The following is a 24,255-nucleotide window of genomic DNA, read 5'->3' on the forward strand; positions in this document are numbered from 1 at the left end:
GAGGAGCAGGCTGGAGGTATTGCCGCAACACAGCAGGGGAGCAGCTGGCGTTACTGAACCCCAATAACAGAGGAGCAACTGTTGACTGTGCAGACAGCACTTCCGGGCAGCAACTGGCGGTGTTGAAGCCCAGGGACAGCAGGAGGAGCAGGCTGGAGGTATTGCCGCAACACAGCAGGGGAGCAGCTGGCGTTACTGAACCCCAATAACAGAGGAGCGACTGTTGACTGTGCAGACAGCACTTCCGGGCAGCAACTGGCGGTGTTAAAGCCCAGGGAAAGCAGGAGGAGCAGCGTGCAGGCTGAGGCCTAATTGGAGCAAGTTAAAAGGTAACCTTTAACCCCCCCAGGCATTTGTAGCTGAAAGAGCCACCTTGTGAAGCACCAATGATGCAAAAGGAATAGGTGGCTCTTTTAATTATGCTCCTTGCAAACGCAGAACTAAACACTTACAAAATGTGTCCCCTGATACCGTGAAACCGTCACAGAGGTTGGACTTTACTTCGTAATGTGACGCAGCACAGCCGTCATCCCTACCCCCTTGGCGCCGTGCGATGCCTCCTTAGCGTTGTTTGAACCTGTCCCTTAGCCTGCGCTGTTATGTTCAACCTTGGCCATGCGCAGTTAGCGATGCCCGTCTTCTGACATCATTTGGTGTCAGGCTGACTGCGCCTGTGCGGCCGCCCTGCCCAAGATCTTGCCTCGCAGTGTCATCTAATGTAATCACACTGCGGGCCTGGGATCCATGTGCATGCGCAGTGCATATCTTCGCTTCTCACTCACCTACTTTTGGCTTCTTCACAGGGTGCGGCGTCACGACCGTGGTATGCTATTAGGGATCAGCTGACGGCGCAACATCTGAAGAAGGTGGAGGGAGATGAGTGAGAGCCTGAGGTGAAGATATGCACTGCGCATGCCCATGGATCCCAGGCCCGCAGTATGGTAAAATCAGAAGAGACTGCGAGGTGGGATCTCGGGCAGGGCGGCCGCACAGGCCCAGTCAGCCTGACACCAAATGATGTCAGAAAACGGGCAGCGCAAACGGCGCATGGCCAAGGTTGAACATAACAGCGCAGGCTAAGGGACAGGTTCAAACAACGCTAAGGAGGTGACGCACGGCGCCAAGGGGGTAGGGATGACGGCAGTGCTGCGTCACATTACGAATGAAAGTCCCACCTCCGGGACGGTTTCATGGTATGAGGGGACACATTTTATAAGTGTTAAGTTCTGCGTGTGCAAGGAGCTAAACTAAAAGAGCTACCTTTTCATTGTGCAGCATTACTGCTGCACAAGGTGGCTCTTTCAGTAACAAACGCCTGGGGGGGGGACAGGTTCCCTTAAATTAGAGTTGTTGTGTCAGCGTGGCGGACGCAGGACACATTGCGGGCTACACAGCTGGGGATCAGCTGATGTTACTGAAACCCAATAACACTGGGTCATGTGTTTTGACTGTGCAGCCTGCACTTCTGAGCATCAACTGACGGTGTTGGAGCCCAGGGATTACAGTTCAGGTGGTAGAAACATGAATGCAACAGGAGACCTGGATACTGTAGCCAACCAATTATTTAATCTGGAAGAGGAGTGGCAATTTCCTGCGAGATCCAGGCCTTGTTCATTTTCAGAAAAGTAAGCCTGTCAACGCTATCGGAGCATAGTCGCATGCAACGGTCTGTTAGTACACAACCTGCGGCACTAAAGACGCGTTCCGATAATACACTAGCAGCAGGGCAAGCCAGCACCTCCAATGCATACTGGCTTAGCTCTGGCCATGTATCCAGCTTAGAGACCCAAAATTTGAAGGGGGAAGAGCCGTCTGGGAGTACAGTAAGAGGGCAAGACATGTAGTCTGTCACCATCTGACGGAAACGTTGCCTCCTGCTGACTGGAGCCATCTATGATGGTGTAGACATGTGTGGCGGGCACACAAAACTGTGCCACAGTTGGGCCATACTGGTCTTGCCTTGTGCTGAGGCACTGCTTCTGCTCCCTCTGTGTGCAGAGCTTCCTCTACTGCCTCAACGCACTGAGCTGCTTTGTAAAGCACTAGCAGCACTGCTCTCACTTGGACTGGAGAAGATGATGGAATTCACCAGTGTGTCTTGGTACTCCCACATTTTATGCTCCTGGTTCAACGGTGTTATGAGGCTTTGTAAGTTGTCCCGGTAGCGAGGATCTAGGAGGGTGTACACCCAATAATCAGCCGTGTTGAGAATGTGGGCAATGCGGCAGTCATTTCTCAGGCACTGCAGCATGTAATCAGCCATGTGCTTCAGACTGCCAACTGGCCAAGAAACACTGTCCCCTGCTTGAGGCGTGATCTCTGCCTGCACTGCATCACCCCACCCTCGCTCTACACACTGACTACTGGAGAAATGTGTAACTCCCACCTCTGGACCGATGACTTCCTCCTCCATTGACTCCTCCTCATCCTCCTCACAAAGTGTCCCCTGCCTAGGCCTTTGTGAGGAACCACGTAGCGCTGACTGTCCAGAAGCTGATGGAATTGGTGACTCCTCATCCTTCACCTCTTCCACAACATCATCCCTTAGCGCTTGCAGTGTTTGTTGAAGCAGGCAGATAAGGGGGACAGTCATGCTGACTAGTGCATCATCTGCACTCGCCATCCGCATGGAATCATCGAAGGAAAGCAAAACTTGGCAGATGTCCTTCATAGTGGCCCACTCAGTGGTTGTGAAGTCTGAACGGCGTGGAGTGCAACTTCTTTGCGCCTGATGCAGCTGGTACTCCATTACTGCTGGCTGCTGGTCACACAACCGCTCCAACATATGTAACGTGGAATTCCACCTGGTGGGTAGATCACATATGATGCGATGTTCCGGAAGGCAGAATCGGCGCTGCAGAGCTGCAATGCGCGATCTTGCCATGCTGGAACGCTGCAAGTGAGCACACTCTAGGCGGACCTTGTGCAGCAGTGCATCAAGATCCGGATAGTCCCTCAAAAAACTCTGCACGACCAAGTTGAGCACATGTGTCAGACATGGGATGTGAGTGAGGTTGCCAGAGCTGCCACCAGATTTCAGCCATTGTCACACACTACCATGCCAGGCTGGAGATTCGCTGGCACAAACCACACGTTGCTCTCCTGCTTGATGGCATTCCAGAGCTCCTGTGCTGTGTGGCTTCGATTCCCCAAAGAAATTAATTTCAAGACAGCCTGATGACGTTTCGCCATGGCTGTGCTCATGTCGGTCGTAACAGGTAAATGTTCACGGGTCCATGTGGAGGTGGACTATGACGGCTCCTGCAGCGATGATTCTGAGGAACTTGTGTATGAGGAGGAGTCAATGCGTACAGACTGGATTCCTGCAATCCTTGGAGTGGGCAGGACACGTCCTGCGCCACTCGCACGATCTGTACCCGGCTCAACAACATTAACCCAATGGGCAGTGAGGGAAAGGTATCGCCCCTGTCCATGGTGACTGGTCCACGCATCGGTGGTGAGGTGGACCTTGCTACTGACGGCGTTCAGTAGCGCGTGTTTTATGCGTCCCCCCACATGCTTGTGTAGGGCAGGGACGGATTGCCTGCTGAAATAAAAGCGGCTGGGCACATTGTACTGTGGGACTGCTAATGCCATCAAGTTATGGAAGCTGTCAGTCTCCACCAGCCTGAATGACAGCATTTCAAGGGACAGTAGTTTTGCAATGCCAGCATTCAGAGCCTGTGCTCGGGGGTGGTTTGCCGAGAATGGCCGCCTTTTCTCCCATGCCTGTACTACCGATGGCTGTAGACTGGGCTGGGAGTGTGAGGATGACTGGGAACGTGGTGCTGCAGGTGGAATTATTGTGGGTCTCTGGACAACAGTGCCAGAGTTTCTTCCATGGCGATCCTGGGAGGAAGCCGAACCAGCTGTGTGTGAGCTGGAGGAAGAGGGAACACGAGCTGAAGTGGTGGCATCTGCCGCTGTTGGTTGGCCTAGGTCTTCAGCGTGTTTTTGTAACTCCACCGCGTATGTTTCCACATATTTGTGGTATTGAGGTTGCTGACATTTCTCCCTCTTTTGACTTTCTGATGACACACCTTGCATTTGACAAAGCAAATGTCATCTGCAACTGTGTCAAAAAAGGACCAGGCACTGCAAGTCTTGGGAGCGCCCGTTTTGGCTTTTGGAAGAGGCATGCTCCTAACGGGTGCCGAAGTGGAGGCTACAGGCTCCGCAGTCTTCCCCCTCCCTCTCTCTCTTTGGCCCGTTCGGGGGAATCTCTTCCTCAGAGCTGCTCCCACCACCTTCCTGTACCTCATGCCACGACGGGTCAAAGACCTCATCATCTACATTACCCTCTGCCACCAACTGCTCCTCCTGGGTAGTCTTGGCAGCACAGTACGCACCAGAAATTGACACCTGAGTCTCATCATCAGATGTGTACTGCGGTGTGGTGACCGGAGGCACTGGCCCACCCGCCTCTTCAGAGTCAGAGAGACAAAGCTGTTGGGCATCACTGCACACTGCCTCTTCTTCCATTTCTCCAATGCTGCTTGGCTGGCCCCCTGTTTCCAAGCCAAGAGATTCAGAGAACAGAAGTAGAGATGGCTCCTGTCCTGGGCTCTCTGACTGCCTGGGCAATTTGGCAGGTGGTGAAGAGACAGATGGGTGCTCTCCAGTGCTCTGTGCCTGAGAGGATGTGGCATTAATTGAAGTCGATGCGTTAGCTGCCATCCATCCAACAATGGCTTCAATTTGTTCTTCACGCAGCAGCAGTGTACGGCGATCTCTGTTATGACCCCAATGGCAGAGGGTCTCAAAAGTACATACCAAGTCTGCAAACACAAAAAACCAGCTCATAGGGCAGTGGTAACTGGGCTGACCATATATCTAATCCTAGCACCACAAATAGCAGCAGCCGTGGAACGTGCCTACGTTGGTTCTAGACGTCTCGCGCCAGCCGGAGAACTAACTAACCCTAGAAGGGAAAAGATAGACCTTTCTTGAATCCAGAGAAAAGACCCCAAAAGTTGGATACAAGCCCCCAACAAATAATAACGGTGAGGTAAGGAGAAAAGACAAACGTAAGAATGAACTAGATATTTAGCAAAGAGAGGCCCACTGACTAATAGCAGAATATAGTAAGATGACTTATATGGTCAGCAAAAACCCTATCAAAATTTCCACGCTGGATATTCAAGAACCCCCGAACCGTCTAACGGCCCGGGGGGAGAACACCAGCCCCCTAGAGCTTCCAGCAAAAACAGGAATCACATTTAGTACAAGCTGGACAAAAAATAAGAGCAAAGCAAATAGCCAAAAAACAAGGAAGCAGGACTTAGCTTAATTTTGCAAGATCCAAGACCAGCAGACAGGAGCAAACAGAAAGGAACTGATTACAACGATGCCAGGCACAGGACTGAGAAACCAGGAAGTTTATATAGCAACACCCCTGGACTAACGACCCAGGTGGGTGCCAAACTGAGGAAAGACAATCCCAGAGTCATATCACTAGTGACCACAAGAGGGAGCCAAAAAAGTCTAATTCACAACAGATCTCCTACAAAGCTGCGCATGAAGGACTGTTCCCTGCTGAAACTGGGTGATGATGAGTCACCGGTGCCCGCAGCAGGCACAGAATCCCCACGTCCTCTCCCTGCTCCGCGCCCATGCCTACGCCCATGTGCCTTACTCCCTGCCCTCTTCATCTTGGTTGACTGATAAAGATAAGCAGAACAGTACTAAGGGCTTAGTGTGCTTATTCCTGAACAGCTCATAACAGGTATAAGAAGCACTAATTTTCTAAAGTGTGGACTAGACTTTAATATGAGCTAATGTGGCCTACACAACTGTAAAGTGGTGTGTTTTGTGAACGTTATTTTTTTTTTTTTTTCGGCAGAACTGACTACAGAGTGAGCTGCAGACAGCCATAAACGGCGCTGCTAGGCCAAAAAAAGCTCCTCTATGTAATCCTATGTAGTGTTTTTCCACAATTTAGCTGGATACGGGGGGAAAGCCACTAATAGGAAATATTTGAAAAAATGTGTAGCAGGCTGCACTAATAGCAAAAAAGGACAATGGATGGAACGGTATGAGGCAGTGACGCACTCTGAGTTGAATACAACCGGCTGTGGCTGCACACAGACTACAGAGTGATGTGCACTCACACACACACAGAGAGACCTTGCAGACAGCTGTGAACAGCGCTGCAAGACAAAAGCAAGTTTCTCACACAGCGGTTGCTAAATTAGCCTGGGTAAAGCACAATGAAGCAAATCGCTATCTCTAAACTGGCCCTCAGTCAGAACACAGCATCCTGTACCTAACTGAATTCACAGCAGAGTGAGCCCTAAATGGCGGCAGCGACTTTTATAGTGCATCGTGACATCATTTCAGCAGCCAATCACAGCCAAGCCAGTACTTCCATGCCCACCATGCAGAACAGGATGTGCCCACACTTCTAATCAGTCCTCATTGGCTGAATTCGGGCAGTTTGAATTCTGGGAACTTCCGATTCCGGTATCCGATATACGGAAAATATCGGAACTCGGTATCGGAATTCCGATACCGCAAATATCGGCCGATACCCGATACTTGCGGTATCGGAATGCTCAACACTAGTGATCACCTAATCAGAAGCACATTAAGTAGAATGAGGTGTACTCAGGTTGGAATTGAACTGACACCGAAATGGAATGGCTGTCAGACATGCAGAGGTGTTGATTTTTATGAAACTGTGCAGTGGTCTCTTAATTTTTGCCAGAACTATATATATATATATATATATATATATATATATATATATATATATATATATATATATATAACAAGTACTATGCAATGCAAAGAAAATATGCACGGGTGAAGATTGCTTGAGTGCTCATGTTATAAAAGGGGAAATAATAATAGTAGTCCTTACAATAGGATTGTTAGTATATGCACATATTACCTATAGCAACATGTGAACTACTATGCAAAGCAGTTTAGAAGTAAAAAAAACAAAATACCCATGCTGAAAGATGTGTACCAGGGACCTGGCGAGCAGCAATACTAATCCCCTCACCCCTGAAACCAACATCACTTTTTGGGTTGGGGCTGGTCGATGCTTTTCCTGCTTGATTTGTTATCACCTTCAGTGTATCTAAATCTATCTGTATTAGTTATGATTCAGGCATGGCAACATGGCAATCGCTGGGGTACCGCGATAAGGAAGTTTCAAAAAAACCCAGTTGGACTTTTTGTGACTTTGCTGTGTTCATAACAGGGCACAATGCAACCCTTCTTCACTCATGGCGGCCAAAGTCGCTTTGTAATCCCAACCTTATTCTAGGGTTTGATACATTTATTACCCTTAATAACAAGAAGACGGTAACCCTGGACACTATTTCTGCTAGGAGACTGTGGAATGTAGTGCATTCAAACCTAGATAACACAAACCTGAAATCTGGTGGTGTGTATCAGCAGGCTGAGCTGACAATTTCAAGATGGTTCCTCTCATGAACTGTCCTGATGTGTATTACCCTTAACAGTGATAGGTCCCCTTTAACTCTTCAGTATACAGTAGTAGATATAGTTAGATCTCTCTAAAGAGAGATGCTACAGTAATAAGGAGAGCCGTCCCAATCTGTATTTGAGGGAGTAACCATGGCACTAAAAGGGATTTTCTTCTTTTAGGAAAATGGACCCAAACATTTCCTATCATGTAACATAACATAAATAGACACTACTCGTCCTCCTGTGTTGACTCTCTGATGCTGATCTGCCTCGATATATGGCTTAAGCCTTAGAGCTCAATACTTGGCTACAGCAATAATGTGAGCTGTTGATGTGATGTCACCACTGCACTCAAAACACTGAGACTGATGAATGGCTGTCTAGTGATGGACTTGCGGATTATGAGTACTGTCTGATTTTGTTATATGAAGGCAAATATTTTGGTGTCCATTTTGATAAACCCCTTTAAAATTGCAATATACAAAGTAAAAAATGATTTATTGAAATGTCAACATATCTTTCTTCATACACAGCATGATGGCCCATGTTTCAAACATGTATGGACTTTGATCACATCCTACATGGGATGTGGATTGTGTGTTTGAAGTGGAAGCAGACAGGGAGAATACTACAATATATTAGTCATTTCATACTGTATGGGGCAAACTCTTCTGCCTGTTTTTTGTTTTTTTCTTGAATATTGGAGGATTTTTTCCTCTTTTTGTGGTTTTCATGTTAGAGTTAGTGTTGAGCATTCAATACCGCAAGTATCGGGTATCGTCCGATATTCGCGGTATCGGAATTCCGATACCGAGTTCCGATACTTTCAGTATATCGGATACCGGAATTGGAAGTTCCCATAATTCAAAGTGCCAGAATTCAGCCAATGAGGAATCATTAGAAGTGTGGGCACATCCTGTTCTGCATGTTAGGCATGTAACTACTGGCATGGCTGTGATTGGCTGCTGAAATTATGTCATGATGCACTATAAAAGTCGCCACCACCATTTTGGGTGCACTCTGCTGTGAATTCAGTTAGGGACAGGATGTTGTGTTCTGACTGAGGGACAGTTTAGAGATAGTGATTTTCTTCATTGTGCTTTACCTAGGCTAATATAGCAACCGCTGTGTGAGAACCTTGTTTTTGCCTTGCAGCGCTGTTCACGGCTGTCTGCAAGGTGTCTGTGTGAGTGCAGCTCACTCTGTAGTCTGTGTGCAGCCACATCTGGTTGTAGTCAGCTCAGGGTGCGTCACTGCCTCATACAGTTCCATTGTCCTTTTTTTCAATTAGTGCAGCCTGCTGCACATTTTTTCAAATGTATCCTATTAGTGGCTTTCCATCCGTATCCTGCTAGATTGTGGAAAAACACTATATAGGATTACATAGAGGAGCTTATTTGGGCCTTGCAGTGCCGTTCACGGCTGTCTGCACGGTCTCTCTGTCTCTGTATGCCTTTATTGTCTCCTCCACCTCCCCCAATACATCCTACATTATTCTTAGTTGCTTTCCTTCATGTAGAATTAACCTACAAGGAAAGAAAGGGTTTCTTTTAATTCCAATATTTTTGTCCCATTGACTTGCATTGGTATCGGGTATCGGTATCGGCGATATCCGATATTTTTTGAATATCAGCCGATCCAATCCGATACCGATACTTCTGGATATCGGAAGGTATCGCTCAACACTAGTTAGAGTAGAACTGGCAAACGTAAGGACCCTTGACGCAGGTTGACAGCTTACATATTATGGCCAGAATATCAACCAATACCTTACATATATTGATGTTTTTCTGCATGTTACCACACGGCCAATCCCTGATTGAAGGCTGGCTGTTTCATTTGGTATTGCACCTGTGCAGTTGCCATTTTACTTGGGTCCGCTGCACCCTGGTAGTGCAATTGTATTGAGGCCCATTTAGACAGGTAAGCATATCTGCCTGTTTTTGTTTTTTTTCTTGAATATTGGAGGATTTTTTCCTCTTTTTGTGGTTTTCATGTTAGAGTAGGACCGGCAAACGTAAGAACCCTTGATGCGGGTTGCCAGCTTACATATTATGGCCAGAATATCAGCCAATATCTTACATATATTGATGTTTTTTTGCACGTTATATTTTTTCAGGGTGCAGTTGGGCCCAAATGGTTCTGTACACTGTGGCCTCTGTTCACACAGGATGCATTATAGTTAGCACTGGGCAGCCCGCCATAGCGCGTCGTTAATAGGTTGAGAACCAGATGCTCTGCATTCCTTGTGTGAACATTGCCACATACAGGGTATATTTTTTCTTGCATTGGTGTACCACACGGCCAATCCCTGATTGAAGGCTGGCTGTTAAATTTGGTATTGCACCTGTGCATTTGCCATTTTACTTGGGTCCGCTGCACCCTGGTAGTGCAACTGTATTGAGGCCCATTTAGACAGGTAAGCATCTCTGCCTGTTTTGGTTTTTTTTTCTTGAATATTGGAGGATTTTTTCCTCTTTTTGTGGTTTCATGTCACCACTGCACTCAAAACACTGAGACTGATGAACGGCTGACTAGTGATGGACTTGGGGATTATGAATACTGTCTGATTTTGTAATATGAAGGCAAATATTTTTGTGTCCATTTTGAGAAACCCCTTTAAAATTGCAATAGACAAAGTAACAAATGATTTATTGAAATGTCAACATATATTTCTTCATACACATCATGATGGCTCATGTTTCAAACATATATGGACTTTGATCACATCCTACATGGGATGTGGATTGTGTGTTTGAAGTGGAAGCTGACAGGGAGAATACTACAATATATTAGTCATTTCATACTGTATGGGGCAAACTCTTCTGACATCTCAAGAAAAATTATCACTTTTTCACTTCTTCAAGTGTAGCAATGAATGCCTTAGTTGTTGCTTGAAAAAAATCTTTTATGACTTCCTTCTGTTTAATAATTTACATCTTTCTTGATTTTTTGAAAGGAGGCCTTCTAGTAGAATTATTTTAGCCCTCTCATAGGATTTATTGTGAATTTAAAGAAAATGTGGTAATAATGATAAAATGTGAATAATAAACCCTGTTTTTACATTAAATTGGTGCCCATTAGTTTTCTTAGATTGTGTGGCCCACATAGAGTAAACCACAATCACAGTAATTACATAAACGACAAATGTAGAACTGTAATGAAATTATCTGGAAATCCTTTTGAATCACATTTGATCAGAATTATTTCTTGTTGCTCATGATTTAAATATTATGAGATAGAGGAAAGTTTGCTTTCCACACTTATAGCTTAACTAGATGGAGGCTCAATGCTTTGGCATCGGGAGGGCGGTAATGTCACAATGGGGGCATTCTTTGCAGCATTAAAAATCTCTCTTCCCATGTGCTCACCCACCTATCCACTCTCTCTTTCCCCATGTGGTGACTTCTCCCGTCTGTGCTCTCTTCATCGATCTGTCTACCCCATGTGATATCCCCCTTGTCTGCTGTCTTTCTCCATCCTGTGCTGTGTCCTCCCCTCATATGCTGTCCTGTTTGAGCTGTCTCTCCCTGTGCTCTGTCTCTCTCACCCCTATGCACTTTCTCTCTCCCCCACCTGCTGTCTTCTCCCACCATGTCATCTATTCTTTGACTTGTGTACCCCATGTGTGCACAGTAAATCAGACCACTGCCATCTTTGTGCAGACTGATAGCGGCGGTCATATTAAAACTGCTCATGCGCTCCTCCTGTACAAAGATGGCGGCAGTTAGTGAATCATTCAGCTGATCCCGGCAGCGGCATGATCGCGATGGTGTTCCGTTTGTGGTACTGCACAAGAGGCTGTGTACGGCATATACAGTGTGTGTGTGTGTGTGATACGTACGGCGTATGCAGTGGGTGTATGCGTGTGTGGAGTGTACGGCATATACAGTGTGTGTTTGTGTGTGTGTGGTGAGTACGGCGTATACAGTGTATGTGTGTGTGTGTGGTGAGACGGTGTTCTGCTGGTGGTACCGCGCAAGAGGCTGGTACCACCAGCAGTTTCCATATTGAGACACCCAGCACTTGGGTGTCTCAAAATGGAGGTCGGTGAACTTCCGCCGCTTGGAATTCTGGGATCTGGACACATCTGGACGGAACAGGATGTGAAGACATTACAATATAAGTATATTAAGATTGTAAAGTGCTGCGGAATATGTTGGTGATATATAAAATAAAATTATATTATTTATTATTATTTTTAGAGAATCCCACTAAATTACAAAAGAGACCCAAATGATTATGTTTTCAATTATTTGCCTCTTAGGACGACTTGGGCTATGATGTTTTTTATTTTTTTTTTATTGTTTTAACAGTTATCACTGTTCTATTCAGGATAAAACTTTTCAAAATTAGTTCAGATCTCAAACTTTTCAAATATCATTCCAAAATATGTCAAATGGCTTTACTTTCGACACTCGTAAAAGTATTGAAATAGCTGCTACAAAAAGTCTTTTTTTTGGCTTTATTGGCTGAACACTTTTCTTTCAGGCATTCCTTCTGCTCTATTCTCAGATGTTATCTAAACTGGAGAAATACGAGTCATGTTTAGCCTAAATATTTATAAAAATATCCTTTATTGAGATTATGAAACCAATAAAAATATCTTTTTCACATAATTATACACATAATGCATAATGAATGGTAATTTCACAAGGTAAGTATAAAGTGACTAATCAAAAAAGGTGCAACCCATGAACCAGGACACAGAAAAGGACACTAGTAACCAGCTATGATAAAGGGTGTCCAGTGCGTACCCACAGGAAATAACGGGCCCAATGCTTTAGCACATAACAGAGTGTAGCAATCTTAACAAGGCTATACCGCCAGAATCAATGCCACCATCATGCGCCACATCAATGTTGCCTGTACTGCATAAATTAGAAAAGGGATGAACGAACTAATTACCCATATGTAGTAGAGTGTCCAGACTGGGTTCCGGTCCCGTACCCCAACGCGCGTTTCGCGTTCACGTGTTGCCGCTTCCTCAGGGGGAATATAGCAGTCCGAATAGATATATAACTAAATTGATTCACAGGTAAAGAAACCATTAATCCTATAAGAATGACCCGTACAAGGATAGAGAAAATATTCAACTCCTAATAACAATGTTTCACTGTGAACAATTCAAGCATGTATATGTTCCCTTTGTTCTAGCAGATAAGAATATCTGTCTCAGCATGGTATTCTCATTGCCAAAGTCAATGTGGACCAATTTATTCTGAATATTAGGTAGATTTTTATTACAGACTAAAGGGGGTTGCGTAAACGCTGTTATATCAGGATACGCCTGTTGCAAAATGTATTGTATATGACCCTTAGCCAGAATCTTTTGAATGTAATCTTTTAAAGTCTCTCTTTCAGGCAGAAAAAGGTTAAAGAGGTTGTCCACTACAATGTGTAGTGGACAGATCAATTTAAACCTTATAAATAAGGATTTCTTCAAATATCTCGCTTTTACAAATTTTCCTTTTATCCACTATCGCTGTACACTCATCTCCATCACATGACCCCCGGCTGCGGCTGCCTCTGATGTTCGGCGATGTCATGTCAACTTCTGGAATTGGAAGCTGACTCTGCATCACGGAGGCGGGACCCAGCCTCTTTGAGTGGCTGGGCTGTGGGCAGAATTTCACTCCAGATGATGCACTCATAAGGTTGGTAATCACCAGATGAAGGGGGCAGATCATCCATGAAATGTGCTGGGTGTTGAATAACTCAACTTTTCTTATCTGATCTTGGTGGTTCCTGACTCAAAGCATGTACCCTTTGGATTTCCAGTGCCCATTCTTCATCATTTTTCACTGTATCAAGTCTCCTGAGCAGAACGCCAAGAGCAGGCAGAAGTTGCTGCAGCTCTCCATGATCACCATCATTAACCATATAGTATCAGTGTTGTGCCTGGCATGTGCAACTTCCAGAGGCAAGTTGAATTACTCTTCTCCCGCCACATAAGGCCTCTTTCACACTTCCGACTGCTGTTGAGCGTCGTAATGCGTTGTTGTGACGTATCAACGAACGTCATGAACATAGTGAAAAACGTGCGCAACGCATCCAGTGTTTTGACGGATGCGTTGTGGCCTGAATTTCAATGGAGAAATTTCCGGGGAGACGAGAGAGAGAGAGGGAGAGAGAGACTTTTTCCTGGACTTGAAAATCCTTCTGGGCATGCTCGGAGTGGAATAACGGGATACGTCGCTGGATTCCTGTTTTTCACAGTCAGCAACGCCCATAGGCTTCCATTATAGCCAGTGACAGCCAGCGTAGGATGCGTCGCTGATCGATTTTCCGACGTGCAGAAAAAACATTCCTCTATTCGTTTTCTCCACCCGATGGACCATTTTTGGCCAACGGATCCAGTGCACGATGGATGAAACGGATGGCCATCCATCACAATCCGTCGCTAATACAAGTTTATGAGAAAAAACAGGATCCTGCAGAAAAATTTGCAGGATCCTGTTTTCTCAAAACTCGAACGGATTATGACAGGAGATGAAAGACGGAAGTGTGAAAGAGGCCTAAGTGTTGTGACATTCTTCTCATGGAGCGCCATCTGTTTTGGTTTAGATTTCCATTTATGTAACAGTACATGACATCATATAAGGAAACATTATGAGCCAAAATGAACCATAAACATTGTAGGAGAAAGTGGATCTGGGAATTATTCATCTTTTTTAACGGAATAATTACACTGTATGAATCCTGAGATTGTGCTGGGCGTTAGAATATAAAGATGCTATGACTAGTGTTGAGCGATACCTTCCGATATTCAAAAGTATAGGTATCGGATTGGATCGGCCGATATCCAAAAAATATCAGATATTGCAGATACCGATACCCGATACCAATGCAAGTCAATGGGACCCAAATATCGGAAGCGATCCTGGATTGTTCCCAGGGTCTGAAGGAGAGGAAACTCTCCTTCAGGCCCTGGGATCCATATTCATGTAAAAAATAAATAATAAAAATAAAAAATATGGATATACTCACCCCTCCGACGGCCCCTGGCTCTCAGCGGTGCAACCGGCAGCCTCCGTTCCTAAGAATGCAGTGAGTGTAGGACCTGCGATGACCTCGCGGTCACGCAACCAGTCACGCTACCAGTCACAAGATCGTGACGTCATCGCAGGTCCTACACTCACTGCATTCTTAGGAACGGAGGCTGCCGGTTGCACCGCTGAGAGCCAAGGGCAGTCGGAGGGTGAGTATATCCATATTTTTTTATTTTTATTCTTTATATTTTACATGAATATGGATCCCAGGGCCTGAAGGAGAGTCTTCTCTCCTCCAGATCCTGGGAACCATACGCACCGCACATGCCGAAGATGACTGGGAACTTATAGGAACTTCCAATTCTGATTTCCGATATCACAAAAATATCGGAACTCGGTATCGGAATTCCGATACAGCGAATATCGTCTGATACCCGATATTTGCAGTATCGGAATTCTCAACACTAGTTATGACTCATGTTGGAAAGAGTAAATCCTCTTTCCATTTCAGTGACTCAACATCCTTATCACAATTCAATGGTTCAATATCCTTAATGAGGGATGTCATGTCATTGAAGTAAGAAGGTGGATAGGCCAATAATTTTTAGAGAACCAAGATAATGAAATGGAATAAGTGACTCGTCAGTGTGCCAAAAGCCTATATATTGGTCTACCTGGTGGTTTTTCACTATTTTGTGCACCTTCAGAAGGTGATAAATGTAAAGTCTTCATGGATCCTTCACCCTTCAGAAAATTCATCTGTCTTTTACATGAATTTCTAAATAAATGAAGATTGTACCTCAATCTTTGTCTCTCTAGTGTCACATTCCAGTTTTGAGAAATAATTCCCATATTCCACAATGTTGAGCAATTCTTTCAGGTATGTGGCTCTGGATAAAAATACATCCCCTTTATTTACACAGGGAATAATTGTTTTTGTACTTCCTTAATCGATATACACATGAAAATAAGTAACTTTGTAATATAAGTTAACAAAAATGTTTGCTTTTTTCTCTGACAGAATGAATCAGTCATTATCAAAATTTTGAATTCTGAGGTCAAATCTGTATTCAGTTAAGGCACTTTCCCATTACTGGGATAGGAAATGACAGTTGCTATGGATACAGTTCTTTCTAGAAAGGAGGTGGACGAAGTGGGAGGAGCTTTGCCTCTTGCTCCTTCGTCCACCTATCTAATTTTATCTCCTATCGCAGTAATGGGAAAGTGTCTTCACTGAATACAGATTTAACCTCAGAATACAAAATTTTGATAATGACTGATCAATTTTGGCAGAGAAAGAAGCAGATCTCTCTGATAAAATATATTACTAAGTTACTTATTTTCATGTTTACTATTGATTTGTGAAATAAAAACTAAAATGAAGGTTATGTTTTAATAGCAGACTATAAAATGTCTAGACATAATGGCTCTAATGATATTGTGACTAAAAACTGTATTTAGGAGCTACACTTTTATGTGTGTAGGTATCTTCTCCTGATTTTGAATTTTCTTTCATCCCAAACTTGTCACTTTGAGTTGGTTTTCTTTTTCTCACTATCTCAAAATGTAATTGAAACATGGATTTTCTCACAAAGACATTGAGATATAAAAATATATCAAAGCTGTTAAAACTTTGTTTGCTGCCAAAAGGAAACCTTTATTAAGAACTGATATTTTATGATTATTTCAAATATGGAAGGATAGATAAGATTTTTAGCTTGTATCAAACTTGGCAACATCTTTTTAATTAGCCCTTCATCCCTCTAGATTCATTAGCTTTTTCTTCCTCCTACTATAACTCGTCTAGTTCTATCTTTCTTTTTTTCATGTTCTTGTCTCTTTTGCATGATTGGCTGAAAATAAATATTGTATACTGTTGCCATTTGTCACTCTAATGAATTGGATATTGTTTGAGCTGAGTAAATTATATGTATATAAAAAAAACATTACAAACAGCGCTATTTAGAGATTACATGTGAAAAGTAACCTGATGGAAATTTGTGCTGTGTGTGTGCGTTTAAGAGGTGGCAGATTGGAGCTTAGCATTATCTAATCATCAAGATAGCAGCAGAGGAGACCATGATGGACCTATCTAGGCTTGCACAAGATCGATCTTTCTACAAAGCGTTCATTCATCAAGTCGCTACTGTTCGAAATCGAGCAAGACGTAGTTGAAAAAAATCATGTGAGGTGGTCTCTTTGGAATCTTATGGATTGTAGATGAATACAAAAGCTTTGGTGATGTCTTATTACCAGTCGTCATTGTATTTCTGTTGATTGCCCTAAGTGAGTTCAGACATGATTGATTCCATTTCTCTTTTGTTCTTATTTTTATTTTTGAATGTTTTACTTGAGGTTGATGCACCCATCTATTTCCAACTTTTTTGTTACTGAGTAGCAAACAAAGTGCATCATAATTGTAAAGATTATGTTAAAAAAGGAAGCACATCCATCAAAGTTTTTATCCTCTTAAAATATTGAAATCATCATATTATATAGCACTGTGTACTTCCAATTGCTCATTAAGCCTTTCTAATAATAATTCTTTACTTTTTTGCTCTATGTAAACAGTCTCTTTCCCCCACATTTATTCTTACTGTCTTCAACACCTGACCCAGCTGCTCCACTGCTTTCTTTTGCCAGGGACTGTTGCAATGGCTTACAACTCATACAGGGAAAATAAGCTTCCTGTTAACACATAGATTTTAAAAGGATTCAGCTACTCAATTTTTAATCATGTAATGTCATAGACTTTAAGACAAGAATTATCTGGGTGCAAAGGAAAATTGTGTTTTCTTTAGTATACAGTGCTATATAATATGATATACAAAAAAGGTTGAACTCTATCATGCTAAAGCATGTCAATGTGGAGTACATGAAGTATGAATAGCAATATGGCTATTGAATAATAGGAAAAAATGAATGAGACACGTTGCAAAAAATTTGGCCAAATAATGTCTGCCCATCAACCAAAGTCAAAATGGTCTCATAAGACTGATGGGTCCTTAACCAATGTGAATACCTCTCTTATCGTAATGTCTGAATTCCTGGGTGAATGTGGACACCTCTCTCAGCAAAGCCTGCAGTTATGGGTAGGTAGGAACCTGCTGTAATTAAAATCACTACATGATGAAGGGCGGATAATATGATAATTGCAATATGTTCAGAAGAAACAAATTAATTTGAATGTTTCTGCAAGCTCTTTTTAAATAATTTCTAGAGATGAGCGAGCACCACTACTCAGATGCCCATTTCGCGTAATGAGTATAATGGGAGTCAATGGGAAATCCAAGTATTTGTCTGGCAGACCCTACAGGGATGTCTGGAAGGCAGTGAAAAAGTTGAAATGGATGGAAAAAGTGCGGAATGGAAGGATAACAGCATGGGAAAGACCCCTGAAAGCATCTGTGTCTGTGAAATCGCTGCTGAAAGCAATGGTGTTGCACTTTTATTCCACTTTAGAGACTGACAATAAAACATTCAAAATCAATGAGAAATTGGATTTACAGGAAAAAAGTGTTAAGGAACATTTAAAATATATATAATATTTAAGTAAAACAAAATGGAATTTTTGTATTATAAAATTAGGAGTTTAAGTGTAATTTATGAAGGAAGTAAGAAGTTCCCCAAAAAGTGACTCAGAGGGACTCAGATATATCCTGTATTAGACATAAAAAACATACACATTCTGTTTAAATTGTAATGAAGTGGTACTCCTGGACTCATAAAGGCTGTGCAATTAGTGCAAATCCTGCCAAAAATTACAAGCAAGCAAAGTCATCCATACACCTTTGAAGGCACAAGCTGTAGTGCCTCATTCAAATATTGTGAATAAAGTGTAGTTGTGTTACTTCGACACTCATAAAAGTTCTGCAACAGTGCAAAACCTGCCAATAATTACAAGCAGGGTCATCCCTACACCCTTGAAGGCACCAACTGGAGTGCCTAAAAGAATTAAGAAAGTGTACTTGTGGTACTTCGACACTCATAAAGGCTTTGCACAAAGTGCAAAGCCTGAAAAAAATTATAAGGAGGGACATACAGTCATCCATAGTCCCTAGAAGGCAACAACTGGTGGGCCTCATTCAAACATTGAAATTTAAAAACCACTTCATGTTTTGCTGTCATCTGCCACAATGTTACACATGTGCCTTGCATAGCTCACATTGTCAACTTGTTGGTACAGCATTTTCTCTGCCAGTATCACAGCCTGAAATTTTGCTTGTATCTTTACATTTCTTATCCGTACACTATTCCGGGTTGTGGGGTACATTTTTGTGATATATAACAATATAACACTATAAATAAAAGTTTAAAAATTTTGCTGGGTTACATTTCTTACCCATACATCATTATGTGTTCTTGAGTACATTTCGTTGGTAACTTTCAAAAACTGGTTCAAAATGTTTTCTTTTTTATATTGATCACCCATAGAGCATTATGTGTACTTTGGTGCATTTCATTGGTATGTAACCCTTAAAAAAGCATGTTCAAAACTTTACCTTTATTATATTAATCACCCACAGATTATTACATGTTCTTGGGTACATTTTGCAAGTGCCTAACCCTCAAAAAACATGTTAAAAATGTTATTGTTATTATATTAATCACACATAGAATATTCCGTTGTCTGAAGTACATTAATTTTGTATATAAACCTCAAATAAACTTGTTTAAAGTTTGTTAGAATTATCATGCTCATTTATCGGGTATTACATCTTCTTGTGTACATTTCTTTGCTATTTAAACCTCAAAAAACTTGTTTAAAAATGTATCAATATTATATTGCTCATCCTTAGACTTTTACATATTCTTGAGTATATATCAGTGGTATTTATGCCTCAAAAAAGTCTTCAAAATTTTATTGGCATTATATTGCTTACCCATAGACTATTACGTGCTCTAGCTTACATTTACTTGGTTTATAAGCCACAGAACCTTGTCTAAAAATTGATCAGTTTTATATTGCTCACCTATAGGGTATTTCATCTTCTTGGGTATATTTAGCTGCTAATTAAGCCTCAAAAAAAGTATTCAAAATTTATCGGCATTATATTGCTCATCCATAGACTTTTAAATATTCTTGATTAGATTTTGTTGCTATATAAGCCTGAACAAACTTGTTCAAAAGTTTAGGTTGTGTGCACACGTTTACAGATTTGGTGTTTTTTGTCACATGTTTTTGGAGCAGATTTGGCACAATACCTGTTGCCAGCAAAGTGAATGAAAAACCTTAAGTGATATGCACACATTGAGTATTTTTGAATTGCAGTTTTGGTGCAGAAAAGAATCTGCTGCATGTCAATTCTCTCTGCGTAGTCTCGAGAATGAACAGTCGCACTCAAGTTCCTTTAAATTGCAAAAATTGTGGCTTTTTATTTTCAATACACCAAAAGTAAGTGGTTCACCGCAGTGGTATAAGGTAACGTTTTGACCCGCTGGGTCTTTATGAAGCCTTACTCATAATAGAAAAACAAGAGGATGAGGTGTTCTCATGTAAATTGCTGTAGTCCCGTTAGGGGTTGTATGCTGCATCCTTGAATTTAGCACTTTTCCCATCCATTTGAACATTTTAATTGCCACCCAAACCTTTTAGTAGGGGTTGCCAGAAAAAAACTTGACTTTCCTTTTTACTCCCATTATACTAATTACTCAAAATGATCATTTGAGTATAAGGAATTGCTCGGTTAGAGCAACGAGCACCCGAGCAGTTTAGTACTTGCTCATCCCTAGCCCTTACTTCTCTTATTTCAATTGCTTAATTATGTGTTACTCTTCAGTGCTTGATATTGTTTGTAATTTAATGTATTATTAAATTTATTATTAATAAAGCTTACTTGACTTCACCAACTACTATCTGAAATTCATCAAATCTAATATTTTCAAATTATAGGTCATCTTATGGCTCTTACTCTGAATGGTGTAAACTCTCAAAGCTGGCTGATTTTGCAATACAAGCCTTCAGTATCCTCCTTCAATAACATTTTTAATATCATTAAATGTATTATTAATAAAGATTCTTTGACTTCGCCAACTACTATCTGCAGTTCATCAAAAATTATATTTTTAAATTAGATCCTCCTACGGCTCTTACTCTGAATAGTGAAAACTCTTGAAGCTAGCTGATTTTGCATTGCAAACCTTCAAACTTCTCATCATGTTTTCCTCTATCTACTTCTTAACTAACTAGATGACAACAGGTCATTCTTTTTCAAAGTGCCTGCCTCATTAATCGGTATAAATGAAGTAGTCTCACAAACGTCTCCTAAAAGTTGTAATTATCCCCATGTGATTTATTTTCCAAAAAATTATCTCCTACAAAACCAAATTACTGTAATTGTGACAAAGAACTTCTATCTATAATATATGTTTTGGAGTAGTAGTGCCATAACAATATCTAGAATATTTTTTACCTGCTCACAGATTAAAACATACTCGATAGTCGATTTTTTTCATCCAGTTAATTTTGCCTTTTTCCCATCATCCAACCAAAAGAAAAATCGGGCTGAATCTTTCTCATTTTGTAAATATTTTGATCCAAATTATACTTCCTAAGATTCATCTTAACTAGGGATGGGTGAACCAGAACGGTAAAGATCGGGATTTGCACCGAACATCTAGTTTCCATGCACTGACCCAGAACATGGACTTCTCCCTGAAGTTCGTGTTACTGTTCAGGTTGAGCAGCCCACGTCATCTGTGTGACAGAGCGAGAAACACAGGCTCTGATCAGCGCTAAGTTTGTTACCGTCAGTCAGAATGCTGCAGTTCCAATGCTGTAATACAGATGACAGCATGTGAGTCAGCAGCTGTGACCGGCTTTAAAAAGGTGACTGCCAATCACAGGCATCAGCTGATCAGAGTTTTTCTCTCATCATCCTACACCTGGTCTCGCTGAAAGAAGTGAGAGCAGGCATGCGATGATAAGAGTATTCATCAACTGGTGCTTGTGCAATGAATAAATAAATAAAATAAAAGTAAAGGTAAAAGTGAATCTCAACACCATTGATAACCTGCAGTCAAGCCACAAATACCAATAGGACAAAACAAAACAAACAAAAACACAGAATTTGTGATCAACTCCTTGTTCAGACATGAATGGGTTACTATTAGAGATGAGCAGATCAATCTGTGGAGGATCGAGTTCAAGTCTAATTTCCTGGAATAAATAGTTTCACATGAATTCGAACAATCTGTTTTAAGTTTTGTGATTTCACACATGCTGCATATTCAGTGAGAGGGTAAATGGCACCTACTGTGGCGGCACAGGACCCCCTTAACCCTAGAACGCATGACGTTAAAAATATACATATTAACGTATTGGGGCCTTTTAGGCCCCCATGCACATAATGTAGAAAAATACACTTAAATAACTTTCACAAGTTTATTTCAAAATTGCTCAATAAAATATGAATAGTGGACAAAATTTTAATTATAATTTTTCACAGAAAACATCAAAAAATCTTTTTTTTTCCAAATTTCACACAAAGACATGAAAACACACAAAAACGCATAGAAATCTATAGCAAACTAGCTGCAGCTACATTTTTATTCTAACTTTCTTTTCTATTATATTAGTCTTCCAAACAATTCTGACATGTTATTTTTTCAGAAGAGTGTTCTTTGCAAACAGTTTCCTTACAAGTGGAACAATATCGCTCAGTTTTCCTCTCTATGTTTCTTGGACACATGAAACAACGCTTTCATTTTCTTTCTCCTGGCTCTGGAATAATCTGAAACTGTACGCCACACAGTTTCATTGCTTCTTTAGTTTGCTTTGGCAAGCATTTCAAGTCGCTTCGCTCTGTCATGTGAGACATTACAAGTTCATGACAAAGGTCCTTCAAGAATATGCGTCTCCTGTCCTTCCTCTGTGCATGAAATTCCGGATGAGTTTCTGTATAAATAATGAATGAATTTAGGGCTGCTACATCAAGCATATTTGAAAATAGTACTACAGGCCATCGTTTTGTTTGCCTCTTACACGAATATTCTCCCACCATCTCATCCATTTTATCTACACCTCCTTTTGTTGTATTGTAATGCAGGATGATTTCTGGTTTAAATTTTTTGTCATTGCTGTCAACACTGGAATCGTGATGCATGGTACTGAGTAAAATTACAGATTTCTCCTTCTTCGCCTTGTAAGATACCAAAGTCGCTTTGTTATTGAATCCAAAGACACTCTCATAAAGTGCTCGCTGACGATTGTGTTTCAGTGCTTCTGGAATTTCTCGTCTGTTTTGCTTTATAGTACCTACAGTAGATTACGCCATTTATGCTATAATAATTTGCAGAATCACACATCCAGAAGATTTTTATTCTGTACTTGGCTGGCTTGCTGGGCATGTATTGTATGAACTTGCAGCGTCCTCTGAACGGTACAAGTTGCTCATCTACAGTAACATTAGTACTAGGATTGTAAAGTCTTGTGCAATTTTTGATAAATATGTTCCAGATATAACTGATAGGAGCTAATTTGTCTGTTTTGAACCTCGCTGCACGAGTTTGCTTATCATCAAAGTGAATGATTCTTCTAATTTCCTCATATCTGCCCACTGACATTGTCGCCTTATAGTGTGGATCAGAAAGTGCGTCCAGAAATAATTCTCGTATTGGGACATCATACGATTTTTGACTCCCTGCCAGCAGTAAAAGTCCAATATATGCATAAAGTTCCTCTTTTGAGATATTTTTCCAGGACTTACTTCCTTCTAGGTTTGAACATAATAGGACCTCTTCTGCAATATTGTCAGAAAAATCAGTACAGAATACATCTTTAGGGGTAAAGTAACTGGGACTTCCCACAGCTCCTTGAGCCTGTCTCACAATATTGTGTGTTGGAGTACGTCCGACTAATGTAGGATTACTGTCCCAAAAAACATTCGTTTTGGATGCTCTGCTTATCACTTCTTGAGGATCCACTAGATTCACTTCTTCATCATCAGAAGAATCACTGGATGAGGATGTTTGATTAGCTGGTGGCAGATATTCTTCATCAGACAAAGATAGTTCACTTTCATCATCGCTTTGAAACATAATCGCTTCAATCTCTTGGTCAGTCAGACACTTGGAGGAAGAGTGTGCCATTGCTGACTAGATGTTAGCAAACTAAAAGAAAAAACAATGAACAGAATCAGGGTTGTCCACTCTTTGCTTATGTGTGACACACTGTAAGTGTAGTATCCCCCCTTCTTCCTCTCACCCTCAGCAGCTCTTACCTTTTATACTTTTAGGTGGTGTACAATTCTCTGGATTTTTGTGGCTCACAAGCTCTAGCCTTTGCAAGCTTCTTAGAAACAGAAACTGAAATGAATCAGATTTCCTCTCAACAGCTTATCTTATCACAGGTCCTTCAGCAATTAGCTCACAGTGTATACTGTCCTCAGTACTCTATACACAGCTCATTACTGTGTTCCGAAGGACCTCAGGTGATGTCATGGCCTTATCACTCCCTCCAAAAATCACATGACATCCTCACATGTTTTTATCCACACCCTGCCCCTCCACCAGCATTACTGAGTACAAATAAAGTAATTTGAGACACAAACACTACTGAGAACATGATAAAAATAGGGGGGCCTAAAAGGCCCCCAATTCGTACAGATGTAGTTTTCACCAAAAAAGCATTGTTACACCATAATGCCTATGAAAAAAATTATATGAACAACTGGATATTATCAACAACGACATACTTGAGGAATACCTGGAGTTTCAAAATTCTAACTAAAGTAATTTTGCAGATAATAGCAAAAATGTAAGCATGGGGGCCTAAAAGGCCCCCAATATGCATTCTAGGGTAAATATCCTGCAGCAGTCTGGTCAC

Source organism: Ranitomeya variabilis, chromosome 4 (assembly GCF_051348905.1).
Source record: "Ranitomeya variabilis isolate aRanVar5 chromosome 4, aRanVar5.hap1, whole genome shotgun sequence".
In the NCBI taxonomy this organism is placed as follows: Eukaryota; Metazoa; Chordata; class Amphibia; order Anura; family Dendrobatidae; genus Ranitomeya; species Ranitomeya variabilis.